This window comes from Triturus cristatus, chromosome 8 (genome assembly GCF_964204655.1).
Source record: "Triturus cristatus chromosome 8, aTriCri1.1, whole genome shotgun sequence".
NCBI classification, from domain to species: domain Eukaryota; kingdom Metazoa; phylum Chordata; class Amphibia; order Caudata; family Salamandridae; genus Triturus; species Triturus cristatus.
This window is the reverse complement of record NC_140591.1, coordinates 951,865,027-951,878,846: the sequence shown is the minus strand read 5'-3', so window position 1 is coordinate 951,878,846 and position 13,820 is coordinate 951,865,027.

Here is a 13,820-nt window from a genome sequence, read left to right as displayed (position 1 = left end):
TGTTGTTTTTGCATTTGTCACCCCGAGTGGGAAGGGTATGTCCAGACGTGGGTCCCGTGCTCTCCATGCCACTGGAATCAAGCTATTCTGGCTGAATAGGGGTGAAACCCCAAAACCGGTCCTAGGATGCTTGTTTCCAGTCCAGGGAGGACCTGGCTTGGCAGTTCAGGCTGGACTGTTCCCATGAGGCACAGGGTCAAGACTGATTTGTATATGGCTGGGTTCAAACTGGAATGGCATGGTGAGCAAAAAAACAATGGATTTAGGCCCAGATCTCTGTACTGGGGTGAATGTATGACATTGTTCTGCATTATGTCCATCAACTGTTGTTTTTGAGCTTGGGAATCACAAATGGACCAGCGATGATATGCCACGGCTGTACAAAGTTTTATTTGTTGTTGTTTTGTTTTAATAAAATGTTTTATATGTAAATCTATACATGACTACGGTTCTTATTCCTCCAACGTCACAAGCATCTTTTTATTACTAGTTCGTAGAGGGACACTTCCGGGCCCAAAAACGTTGTTGGGGGTATGCTGGTGATGTGGGAAGAGGGTGCGTTACCTGCTAATGCGGGGAGATGCAGCGTGAAAGGGGTATGTCTCACAGAAAGAGCTCCGATATTTTTTCAGAAATGCCTCGGACAGATGCCAGCTGACGGACTGAATCACAAAATGGCTTTTCAATGCTCATATACTGTGACTTATGAACAGTTCGTACCCAGGCTCGCAGAGGGACAACTGCGGCCCATCCGCTCGACTCACAGAGGCAGAACTATGAGCCGTCCGCTTCCAAAGTAACAGCAGCGTAGTAGCTCGCAGAGGTAGAGGCACAGCAGCGTACTAGCTCGCGATGGACTGACTCCTGAAGGCATAGCAGGGAGCGTGAAAGGTTTATCTTCCTACTGGTGTCCTGGAGTGGAAGTTGTGCTGCCTGGCGCTCATCTGTTTCTCCTTTAGTGTTAATAAATCTTAAACCTTCACTGCGTCCAAATCATCATTACACAGAGCTCCGCGATATTAAATTGACCCCGGAACCTTTCTTTTATATTTTCACTAGATTCGAGGCACAAGATGGCTGCTAACAGTTCCTGGTTTGAAGTGTTAGCAGCCAATCAGATGACACTTCCTGCTTTGAAGTGTTAGCAGCCAATCAGAGGCAAGCTCGTGCTTGGGAGTTAGGCACCGACCAGATATATAGATATATATATTTTTCCTTTAATATGTCAGAAACTACTTAACAGATTTACACCATTTCTACATAACCGCGCTTTCTGGACCAAGACCTTTCTCCCTGCTGAATTTGGCATAATTCCGTTCAGCAGTTTGACCTGTAGCCTTGTCTAAAGTTTCCTATGGAAAATGCATTGAGAAAACACGTTTTGACACCCCCCTTTTTTCTCAGTTCCCCCTTGTCCAATCACCCCTAAACTTTCAAGATAGGAGCTGATCAAAAAAGAGAAACTTTCTGAATAATTTCATAAAGAATCATCAAACAATGCCAAAGTTATAAGCAGATGGAGGGCTCGAGGAGGGGGGGCCGCGCAACCCCCTCCCAACATGAGTGAAGCCCCGAGACTGCAGGGACCCCAGCAGGCCCCCGCAGACCCAGCGAGCCCCCGCTAATATTTTTTAAGAAAGGCTCCTGGGACCTAGCCCACCCTGGGGTCTCATTAAAATAAAACACGGTAACCCGCAACCCCAGCGCGAATTGCGCAGATTTCTTTTTTTTTAATGTTTTTCTTTATCCTGGGGGTCCTTCTGGGACTCCCTGAGCAGGCCTAGGGGGTCAGGGTGTTTCTACCCTGCCCCTTCTCTTCTTTTCTACCTTTGTTTGTTTTCTAGCGACTCGCTTCTACCGAACCACAAGATGGCTGCCAACACTTCCTGGTTTGGAGTGTTGACAGCCAATCACAGACAAGCTCGTGCATGGGAATTAGGCTCTGCCCAGATATTGAAACCTTTATTTTTCTAATTACTTAGCAATACTGGACGGATTTACACCATTTAAAAAAAAGGTTGCTTTCTGACCCACGCACTACCTTTGTGCCAAATTTGGGGTAATTCCGTTCAGTAGTTTCAGCTGTAGCCTTGCACAAAATTTACTCTTATTTTTTGAATTTCTCAAAAACTACTGAACGGATTTACACCATTTTAAAAAATGGTCGCTTTCTGAATCAAGCTCTACGTTTTTTGGGATAATTCCGTTCGGCAGTTCGGGCTGTAGCTCGTTGCAAAATATCCTATGGAAATTAACATGGAGAAAATGCATTTTGGGACCCCCCTTTTTTCTCAGCACCCCCTTGACGAATCACCCCCAAACTTTCATGATAGGAGCTGACCTGGATAGACTTTTTTTTGAGAACTCCGCAAAGATTTGTCAAACGATGCCAAAGTTATTAGCAAATCAAAAAATGCTTTTCCTATGGAAACTAGGTTGTAATTAAAACTACCTACTACCAGTAGGTTATATATATATATATATATATTATCTACTGGCGGTCGCCAGTAGATAGCTATAGTTAGGACCGTGTTTCCATAGGAAATCTCAAAATTCTATTTTGAATAACTTTGGCGCCGGTTGACGAATCTTCGTGAAATTTTCAAAACTAATGGGGCGCTCCGCTCAGCTCCTACCCTGAGAGTCTCGGGGGGATTCGTCAAGCGGGGGCCGAGAAAAAAGGGGGGTCCCAAAACGCGTTTTCCCCATGCATTTTCCCATAGGACCTTTAGTCGAAGGTACAGCCCGAACGGCTGAACAGAATTACTCGAAATTTGGCAGAGAGGTAGTCCTCAGGTCAGGGATGTGCCTTTTGCATATATGGAGTCAATCTGTTCAGTAGTTCCTGAGAAAATTGCAGTTAAAAGCACATACATATCCATAGCCGTGCACCGTGCGCGCACCCTAACGTGCGCAAGTGTAATTCTGATTGGTTGTTATATGTCAGTCAACGTTCGAATCGGTCGAAATCAGGAAGTGTCAGCCGCCATTTTGTTTGTTTTCAGTGCGAGAGTGGAAAATGAAGGTGGCGAACGTGAAAAGGGGGCAGGGTAGAGAGTTCCTGACCCCCTAGCCTTTGTCAGGGGGTCCCTGAAGGACCCCGAAGGCAGAAAAAAACATAATTTTTTTTTTTAAATTGCGGGGGTGCGCGCACGGTGAAAAACCATAAAAAAAAACAAAAACATTTTTAAAACGTAGTTTATTGAAAAATAAATATATAAAAAAAATAATAATACATACATAACTTAGCATTTAAAAAAACGTACAAATTCACTGAAAAAAACATAAGTTTCACACACGTTATAGTTAGGAATTAGCATTTAAAAAACCTTGCAAATTCACTTAAAAAACCATAGGTTTCACACATGTTATAGTTAGGTGGATATTTCACTCGTAAAAAACCAATGAAATTCCACCGTTATAGTTAGTTCAGATAACTATAACTCGCGCAACCGCCACTCTATCACAAGGATGATGTCATCAGTGATGTCAAAAGTGATGCCACTGACCATGTCATGAGTGATGTAATATGTGACGTCATGAGCAGAGGATTGCGGGCGCGCGAGTTATAGTTATCTGAACTAACTATAACGGTGGAATTTCATTGGTTTTTTACGAGTGAAATATCCACCTAACTATAACATGTGTGAAACCTATGGTTTTTTAAGTGAATATATATATATATATATATATATATATATACATGAATATGAATATGAATTTTAAATTGCTGTGCGCGGCGTCTGTAACAAGACACTGAAGAAGGAATTTCCGAAACGCGTCTGTTTTTTCTGTTTTTGTTTATCTGCTGATTAAATAACAGCTGAAACGAAACCCCCCGGGAGTGCTTAACTTTGTTGAAAGACGAGGAGGAAGTTGGGAAGCGCTGATATATATATATATATACATATACATATACATACATACTGGCCCTCCCCAGTATGTATTTATAGTTAGGACCTAGTTTCCATAGGAAAAGCTTTCACTGTCACCGACTCTTGTACACACTCACAAACTCACTCAGACACGTATACCCTCATTCACATACTCACTCAGACACATACATCCAGTCACACACCTAGTCTGATACTCATGCACCCACTCACTTACGGGCCGTTCATTCTGTTCAGCCTGAACAGCTGAACGGAATTGCACCAAATTTAGCAGAAAGCTAGCTCTTGGTCCCGAAGCTGTGCCTTTTGTATAATGGTACAAGATCTTTCAGTAGTGTTAGAGATAATAATGGTGTAAGGGTGCATGCACTGGCGATAGGCTGCAGTTTGTGCACTGTTGCTGTCAGAAAGGACAGGAATGCACACTATATTGTAGGTAAGGTGCATTCCTGCCCTTTTCTTTTGACGTAGGGCAGCACAACTAGAAGGCTTGTGGCACTGCCCTACAACACAATGTTGTAAATATGCCCTTTGTCCGTGACTTTAAGGAGGTTTTTGATATAGACAGGTTATTTCTGGCATAAGATGTAGCTGTAGAGGTGCAGAGGATCTCTGAGAAGGATTGTAGAGATGCCTTTGGAGACATATGCATGCTCATCCTGACTCTAGAGGAGGAAAAGAGGTTGAGGTATCGCACTATAAAGGAGGCTCTTCTCGGTATGAAATAACCCCAGAGGAGTGCATGTTGAACTGCAGGGTTAGTCAGAAACTGTGTAACTATTTCTGTAGGAATTTTGTGGAGTACATTTGAAATGTTTGTTGAAAGTACTGTTGTTTTTTAAGAAAGCGTTTCTAGCAGTTTTATATTTTTTCTTTTTCTGCAAAGACAACTGAAAAGAAGCAACTTGAAAAAACTTTTCGCCAGACACTCATTAAAGTCATTTTAGCTTTTTTCATCTGATACGGTACAATGGCATCCCCCAAGTACTCTTCTGACTGTAGTGGATAGATACTGTAGTGTTCATATATTTCTTCAGATCTACGGCTATCCACTTTTTCAAAGTGTCCACTTGAAGGCAACATTCCTTCCTCCATGCAACTTCCATGTTAGACATGCTCTACAACTTTATAGTACACATTATTGTCTTTAAGATATGATGTATCTTTCTTCACTTTATTTACATCCACTAGTTCCTGCCAGATTTGTTTGTGTTTCATGGGTATACCAATCACTAGATTAACGAGCGGTTCTTAAACATCTCTCTCTATACCCACAGTTTCAATATTGTGTTTGCCGTCTAAAGGAAATTACAAAACTGTACTTTTAACCCTTTCTTAAGCTCGGTGTATGATGCCTTCAATGGTAGAGTTTGCTTCTCTCTGAAAGTAATGCAAGTGATCCTATTGATATTCTGCACAACTAAGGGTTAGGAACCATGTCAGTGTTCCTAAATTTCACTACATGCACTTAAGTTCAACATGACCACAATACCAGTACTCATTTGTTCCAATATTTGCAGAGGTAAAGTACACAAAGGGTAGCACTGCAAGTATATGGTGGTGTCCTACTGTATCAATGTATTCCTGGCAAATACTGCAAATACTACTGCACTCCCATTTATACACAGGAGCCTGTCTATGCCTTCTTTGTACCTCGTCACCTATCTCTTCCTCTACATTTCTAGGAATCACCTCTTCTTTTGCAATGCGACTACTGCCTTTTACTTCATAACACTGGCCAATTGTTTCAACTGTATACACTAATTCATTCTCTTGTAAGTAGCTTTCTTCATTAAAGTAAAGCTCAGTAGCAGGCGTACTCTTCCATTCTCCTTTGAAAAAGTTGTAAAAGTTACTATTATTAACAAGTCTTTTTGTTTTTTTCTTTTTAGACAACACTGTTTACTCAGTGTTTTCATTTTGTGTAGTATCAAAATAAATAGTTTGCACTTCAAAGGAAATAATATTTTTATTTTAATGCTGCTACATATTTTTGTATAACATTTTTTACTTTTATTCTGACTTACTCATGTTCCATTTCAAATTTGGAACAGTAAAGTAAATAGACAGCAGCAGTGTAGGTATATGGGTAAGGTCCTACAGTAGCTAATAAAAGCTTCAAGTTTCAGTGTGTTTCTGTACTTCTAATAGTTAAATAAGTTATGCAATATTTGTTTTGTTTGGTTTACATTGTATTCTAATATGTTAATAAAATGTATTGGTGACGTTATATATATATGTAATAATAATTTAAGTGCCACAAACACGCCCATACAGGTACTCATAAATGTTCTCACACAGTTATACAGACATTCACACATTTACACAGGTACTGACATGCACACACTGTCACACATCTACTCAAAAACCCATACAGTCACTAACAGACCTATTTACACATGCAAACATCTCCTAACCTACACAGTGTGCAGGTTTTTTTAACAACAATGTTTTATGGTTGTTTTCTCACAACTGATCAATGATCATTATTTCAACAGTAGACCATTTTTGGTCTATGAGCATACAACCTGAGAAGAGTAGAATGGAAAATTGCCCAAAAAACATACTTTTACATGTGGCATTTTGCACCGAGAGTAACCATCTTTCTTAAATGTTTAGAGACTGCTTGTGGTATGATGACAGCAGCTGATGAACTTTCACTCAATGGTGCTGTAAAGGTGGACTATTCTGCTGCACCTACTATCTCCTGCATCTTTCCGCTGTACACCTTTCATGAATTGTTTTAAGTGGGTTCGTTTGAAACATGTTCCATGTGAACACTTCTTGGCAGTGCTAATGGGTAGCTGTATGTTACACCACACATATTTTTGTGTAATCTTTTCCCCTGAAGGAATTTTTAAATGCTTGCAGACAATATTTTATTTTGTGCTTTCTGGTGTAAAGATATACTTTCATGTGTTTAACCCCTTGGGTGCTAAGTATGTAATGATTCCGTCCTCAGTCATGGTGCTCATGTGCTGAGTATGGAACCACTCCATCCTAACAACCACCAATGCGGATAGCCATGGCACTCATCCCATGGGATGCCCTTTTTGACCTCCCCACCAGGTATGACAGCAGAAGCACTTCTGCTGCCAATCCCAACCCCCTAACCATCCTCACTGTGAGCATGCCAACATCATCAAGTTCAGCAGTGCCTGCCACGAAGTGCAGGGAAATACCCCCAAGTGCCGCAACACCTCTCCCCCAAACAAGAGGAGCCCACAACATGCCCTCAAACCCAATCCCCGCCAGACTTTCCATGGCGGCATTACCGCTATGGAAAGGCCTTTTGTTACTTACATCCTAATTTGGTGGACGATGCCTGCTAGGCACTGCCACCATTTTAGGCACCCTGTACCGTCCGCCAGGCAATCAGTACGATTGCCTTTGGTGGTGAAGTGGCGGGCGGACTTTGCCTCTGCCGCGGTACTCACCACCATCCTAATTGGACAATTGGTAATTTGCTGTCTGATGGCGGAAGGACCGCGGGCCTTCCACCATCCTAATCGGCCCCATAGTGCAGCCGCCTGTACCTGCCTTTAGTGGTGTCGCAGGGTGTAGAGTGAAAAGAGAAAACATTTTGCCTATAAATTTCTTTCAGTTGTTTATGGACGATGTATTTTTAGATGACTGATGACCAGACTAATTTGTATGCTGAACACTATTTTAGGAACAACAGTCCCAGACTTAAGCATAACTCTAGAGCCACTCGGTGGCTTGGGTTTAACTTTTTTTGATCAGCTTGATAAGGAAGCTGTTGCCTTGATGGCAACAGCTATATTTCCTGCAACCATGAGTCATGATCCATATTTGCTTCTTCTTCGTATGCTGCATTTTGTTGATAATGCTTCAGTGTTGCCACGAGATCACCCTGATTGTGACCATCTTTTTAAGAATTAGCCTATCCTTGATCACTTTGCAGACCGATTTTCAGAGATCTATGTTCCAGGGTGAGAAATAGCAATGGATGAGTCTTTAGTCCTGTTCAAGGGCCATTTGTTTTTAAGGCAGTACATTTCAAGCAAGAGGGCTGTTAGACTTGGGGGTCTCTAGTTGGCACAGGTATGCACTTGTGACAAATAGGGACCCTCGCCTCTAGTCAGGGTAAGGGGATACACTCCTAAAATAACCCCTACTCACCCCCTTGGTAGCTTGGCACTAGCAGACAGGCTTATCTCAGAGGCAGTGTGTAAAGCATTTGTGAACACATACAGTAATCCAGTGACAACACTACAGATGGACACCACACAAGTTTTATATCAAAAATAAGTATTCTTTATATAGATTTAATACAAGACCATAAACGACAAAAATCCACAATACTGTTACTTTAAAAATGGTAGTTTTAGCTTAGTTCTCTTTAGTTCTTAAGTGCGACACTTTAAGTCAATGTACCTTTAGATGCAACACGCAGGACAACAAAAGTGTTGCAACGATGTTGATGCGATGAAAGTTTGGTGCAAAAAAATAAAGTCGTGAATATCTTCCTGATGCGGCTCGCTTCTCCGATGTTGCGAGAGGTCTCGGCTCGATGCGTCAGCTACAGCGGCGGCACCCTTGTCCAGTGATGCGACTACAGCGGCTTTGGCGGCGACACTCTTCTCCAGCGATCCGAGGCGCTTCCGCTCGATACAACAGTTACAGCGGTGACACCCTTGTTCAGAGATGAGACGGCAGCAGCTCCGACGGTGGCATGCTTCTACGTGGATGCGATGCGCTTTTCTTGATGCGGTGCAATACGACAGCTACAGCGGCGTCATTCAAGATCCAGCGGCTGCGACGGCGACACGCTTCTTCCTCGATGCGAGACTCTTCTTGTGATGCGGTGCAATGCGTCAGCTACGATGGCTGCGATGGCGACACGCTTCTTCGGTGTTGCAGGGTGTTCCTGGTGATGCAGTGCAATGCGACAGCTACAGCGGCGACACCCTTATTCAGTGATGCGACAGCAGCGGCTGCGACGGCGACACACTTCTTCTCCGTGAGTCGCACTTCCAGCTCCTTGCGACACGCAGTCCCTCAGAAGGCCCAAAAACAGCAGCAGGCACTTTCAAAGAACTTTGGGGAGCTAGTGGTTGAAGTCTGTTGTCCCTGAGACTTCAGCAGGAGGCAGGCTCTTTTCCAAGCCCTTGGAGATCCTTTACAAGTTGAGCAAAAGTACACACAAAGTTCCTTTCTCCTCTCTTTGGCAGTAGGCAACCCATGCAGGCCAATCCCCCAGTTTTAGGGATAGTCTCTCCTCAGTTTCTTCTTGGTTCCTCTCCTCAGCAAAGGTTTCCTCTTGTTTCCCAAAGTGATCGAAAGTTCTTGGGTTTGGGTCCCAATATTTATACTAAGAATCTCTTTGTTCTCTGAAGGCAGAGAGGCCTTTGCCTAGTCCAAACCAGTTCTGGTCAGTCCTGGAGCACTTTGTTTACATGACTCCTTCTTTCCTTTCAGCGTGCAGGGCAGAGTCATCAGACGCACCACAAGAGGTGGAGCCAGCATTGTGGAGGGAAAGCACAGCCCTATTCAGGTCCCAGGTGCAACTCCTCCTACCCATCTACATGGAGATCTTTCTATTCAGCCCTGTGCAGACTCACCCTGTCTTCGAGAATTCCCCAGCCCCCTGGAATTCCCCAGCCCCTGTCACTCAAACTCCAGACAAGGAATACACAGGATAGCAGAGGCAGGTTTGGATGGTTAGACAAGAAAATACCTACTTTCTAAAAGGGATAATTACAAACACAGAATGTTAAAACCAACTTCACTAAAAGATGTATTTTTTCATTCTGAGTTCATTCGAATTTCTACCATGTTCCCTGAGTCAGTTAGAATTATAAGATGTAATAATCAAACACCCATTCTGGCCTATGGAGAACAGATAGCCTTGCAATAGTAAAAAACGAAAATGGCTGTACACTATTAGAAAATGCCACACACACCAGGGCATGTCCTACCTTATACTTACAATGCACCCTGCCCTTGGGCCTACCATAGGGGTGTCTGTTATGAAGAAAAGTGAAGATTTAGGGACTGGCAAGTGGGTGCACTTGCCCAGTCAGCCTGCCAGTACCAGACTGCACGCAGGCTCTGCAATGGCAGGCCTTAGACACACTTTTAGAGGCTGCTTCTGTGGGTGGCACAACCAGTGCTGCAAGCCCACCAGCAGCATTTGGATTTACAAGCCCTGGGCACTCCTGGTGCACTGTACTAGGGTCTGACAGGTAAACGAAACCAACCAATCATGGAATCACTATTTCATACATCAATTTACCATAGGGAGAGCATATGCACTTTAGCACTGATCAGCAGTGGTAAAGTGCCCAGAGTGATAAAACAGCCAATAACAGGTCAGAAAAAATATAGGAGGAAGGCAAAAAGTTCAGGGATGACCCTGCAAAAAGGGCCAAGTCCAACAAGGGCACATTATGGAATGAAGATGTATATGCTGTCTGAGAGTAGTACTGGATATGTCCATAATTTCCGGGATTCTAGTATTGACCCCCCTGGTTGTCTGTCCACTTTGGGAGCTAGTGAGAAAATTGTTTGGGAACTTGGTAGAGAACTTTTTAACAAAGGTCAACATTTATACATAGATAACTTCTACACTGGTGTGCAATGTTCAGGGAGTTGCTCAAAGTGGACACTGTTGCTAGTGCCACAATCAACTCTAACCGTAAAGGTTACCTATAAGAGCTTGTTTGTAATAAAAAAAACTTGAAATGGGGCAGTACATTGCCTTGCGTAGTGATGAACTTTTGGCTGTGAATTTTTCTGACAGGAGAGATGTCTACATGCTGACTACCATCCATGATGAAATTACCTGTGACGGTTTGGGGTCAGGTTGCTGAATTGCACAAACCTGTGTTCACTTTAGACTATAATCAGCACATGGGAGGAGTAGATAGAGCAGATCAAAGGTTGGAACCTTACACTGCTGTCCACAAGGCTTATGTTTGGTATAAGAAATTGGCTATTTATTTGATTTAGCAACCTTCAATGCTTTTGTTGTATTCAAGGATTGTTCTCCAGGGTCAAAGATTCCATTTATTAAGTTTCAGCAATCTGTGATAAGCAGACTTGTTGTAGTGGAACAGGCAAGAGTTAATAGAGTTGCAGATGTAGAGGTTGTGGCTCAAATGAAAGATCTGAAATGAAAAGACTAGGGGGCATATGTATCAACATCACCATTTGTGATTCTCAAATAGCGATTTTTAAAGAATCGCTATTTGAGAATTGCAAAACGGGATGTATTAAAAAAATTGCAAACTTTTTGCGATTTCTTAAAATTCCTTAATTGCGATTAGCAAATTGCGAAATCGCAATTAAGGAATACCTGCCCATTCATTTCTATGGGCCAGGAGACCCATAGGAAAGAATGGGAAGTAATTCTCAAATAGCGATTCGCAATTTGCTAATCGCAATTTGAGAATAATTTCAAAGGTGCAAGGGTGTCATGATGACACCCTGATGCACCCCTGAAATGAGCATGTGTGTGCATATGGCGCACATACATGCCCTAAGGGCATGTATGAGCGCCACGTGGCACTTGGTAAATTTCAAAAAAGTGCTTTTTGAAAGGAAATCGCAACTTCCAGTTGGTGGTAATTTGCGATTTCTTAAGGATAATTCGCTTTTTACATATCATTTAAGAAATCGCAATTTGCGATTTCTTAAATGCTTACGCAAAATTAAGAAATCGCTAAATTAGCAATTCCTTAATTTTGCGATGGGATGTGGCTCATACATCCCGATTACCGATTTTTTAATCGCAAACGCTGTTATTTTGCGAATCGCAGCGTTTGCGATTAAAAAATCGTTTGATACATATGCCCCTATGACAGGTGCCCTGGAAACAGCATGCACAGCAACGCCCTAAGGCTTCCAAGTATATATTATAATAAACCATAAGTTTGAGAAAAAGTCCAAAACTGAAGTTAATCACTAGTGTTACAAACAAGATAGAGTTTATTCAGTTGATTGTAAAACATAGTATCATTCACAAATGTTATGAGTAGATTTCATAAAGAAGTTGTGTCTTTGCAAAGAGTGTATTCACAGTAGCTGTTCAAAAGACCCAATGCATTTTGGGTATAACACCCTTCATCAGGGGTAACTGCAAGTAAAGAAAAATTAGAAGTTGCAGCCATCATACAAAAGATAATGAATTTTATACCACTAGAAACTTTTTCCAAATGCCACCCTACACAAATGAAGACAAATATAAGACAGGTTAAGATTATGCCATGAATGGTGAAACTAATACAACTTCACCTACTCTACAGATGTGAAACCCCTCACCCTTGCAAAGAACTATGGAACCCAGCATGCATGACATAAAACCACCAAAAGCTGATGAAGCCCATGAATGTAAGTGAATTCAAGAAGAGCAGTTGGTAAATCAAAAGTGCAATCCACTTAGGCCAGGACCTCCACCAGTGACCCGAGTGTGAAAGAAAGCTGGTAATCGTTAGTGTACGAACCTCGTAATTATCCATGGCTGGCTCCTCCGCTATAGCGGAAAAGCGTCGCCACACTGTTTTCTCCCAGTTTGAGAAGCAGAAACATAAAATGGTAATAACTTTTAGTTATTACCATTTCATGTTTGTGTTGCTGGCAGGCGGGTGGGCAGGGGAGGAGCGGCGTGCCCACGCCTGAGTGCGCAAAGACTGTTTGGTCGGCCCTCCCAGGCCACCCAAACCAGTAATGCACACTCTTACCTTCTCCAATCAGGCTGAAATGCAGCCTGCATGGAGAACATGCCCACCCCATAAGCCCCTGGCTGAGCTCCATGTTACGGCACTCCAGACCAATCACAACGCTGCTTGCAGTGTTGTGATTGGCTTAGGGAAGGGTGCCTGGCTGCCTGCTTCCTGTTCCTTTTGGAGGCAGGACAGCAGGAGCCGAGCTGACGCGGGACCCGGCCTCAAGGTAAATTTAGTTTTCTTTTTTATTAACCCCCCTGTGACACTCTCCCTGTGCGACCCCCCCTCCCCTATAACCACCCACCCCCCCCCCCCCCGAGACCGCCCCCCCCCAACCGCAAGCCATGCCGGCCGCGACTGTGTTCCGTAAGTATAAAAAAAATCCAAGACATCTTCGGGTTCAGGTATCAGAAACTCCAGCTGACATGTATTTCCGTAATAAACCCTTCCACTCCATTAGTGTCCCTTTTTATTGGGATTTGTTATTCGTGATAATGTAAATTATCCTATTAGTTTTGTTTTTGTTACGCTTATGTTTTGTAATGGTCGAATTTTTCAAGAAGGTCCATTGCTAACTTATTACTCAGAATACAGGTTTAAAGCATGAGGTTGATTTATTATACCCAGGCTTGTTTTCATAGAGTTAATGTCTCAATTTCACTGATATACAAATAGGAGATTGTATGCATATATATTTCAGATTTATTCTACTAGAGCTGATTTGCTCCAGTGGCATCCTTAGGCTTATTTAAAGCGTGCTGCACATATAACACCAACATTGCATGTACGTAAAGTGCTTGTGATATCTGTCTTGCCTGACTAATGAAACTTCATGAGGGCCCAGGGAATTCATGAATGTTTAACTTTCGAAAAGAATATTGTCAATACATGGCATTCAATACACTTATATGATCGAATGCATTATATTGAAATGCAAAAGTTGAAGAAATACCTTTTTTTAGTAATAAAGAAGTTTAATATTTTTGTTAGCATTGTGCGAGGTTTATATGCTAACGTGCGCAATATTTCGGTCATGCGTGGGCTCTTGGGACCAAGCCAGCCCACTTCTCAGCTCTGACCCACCAAAGTGTGAATTGACTGGCTTGCTCACCTCTTGGTGGAAATGCAAAAATCTCAATCAGTTTAAATGCGACGTAGAAACATCGGGCATTCTGTGCATCAATGTGCAAAAAATTTTCACGAAGAATATTATTCACATGTCATGTTCAAGCTATTT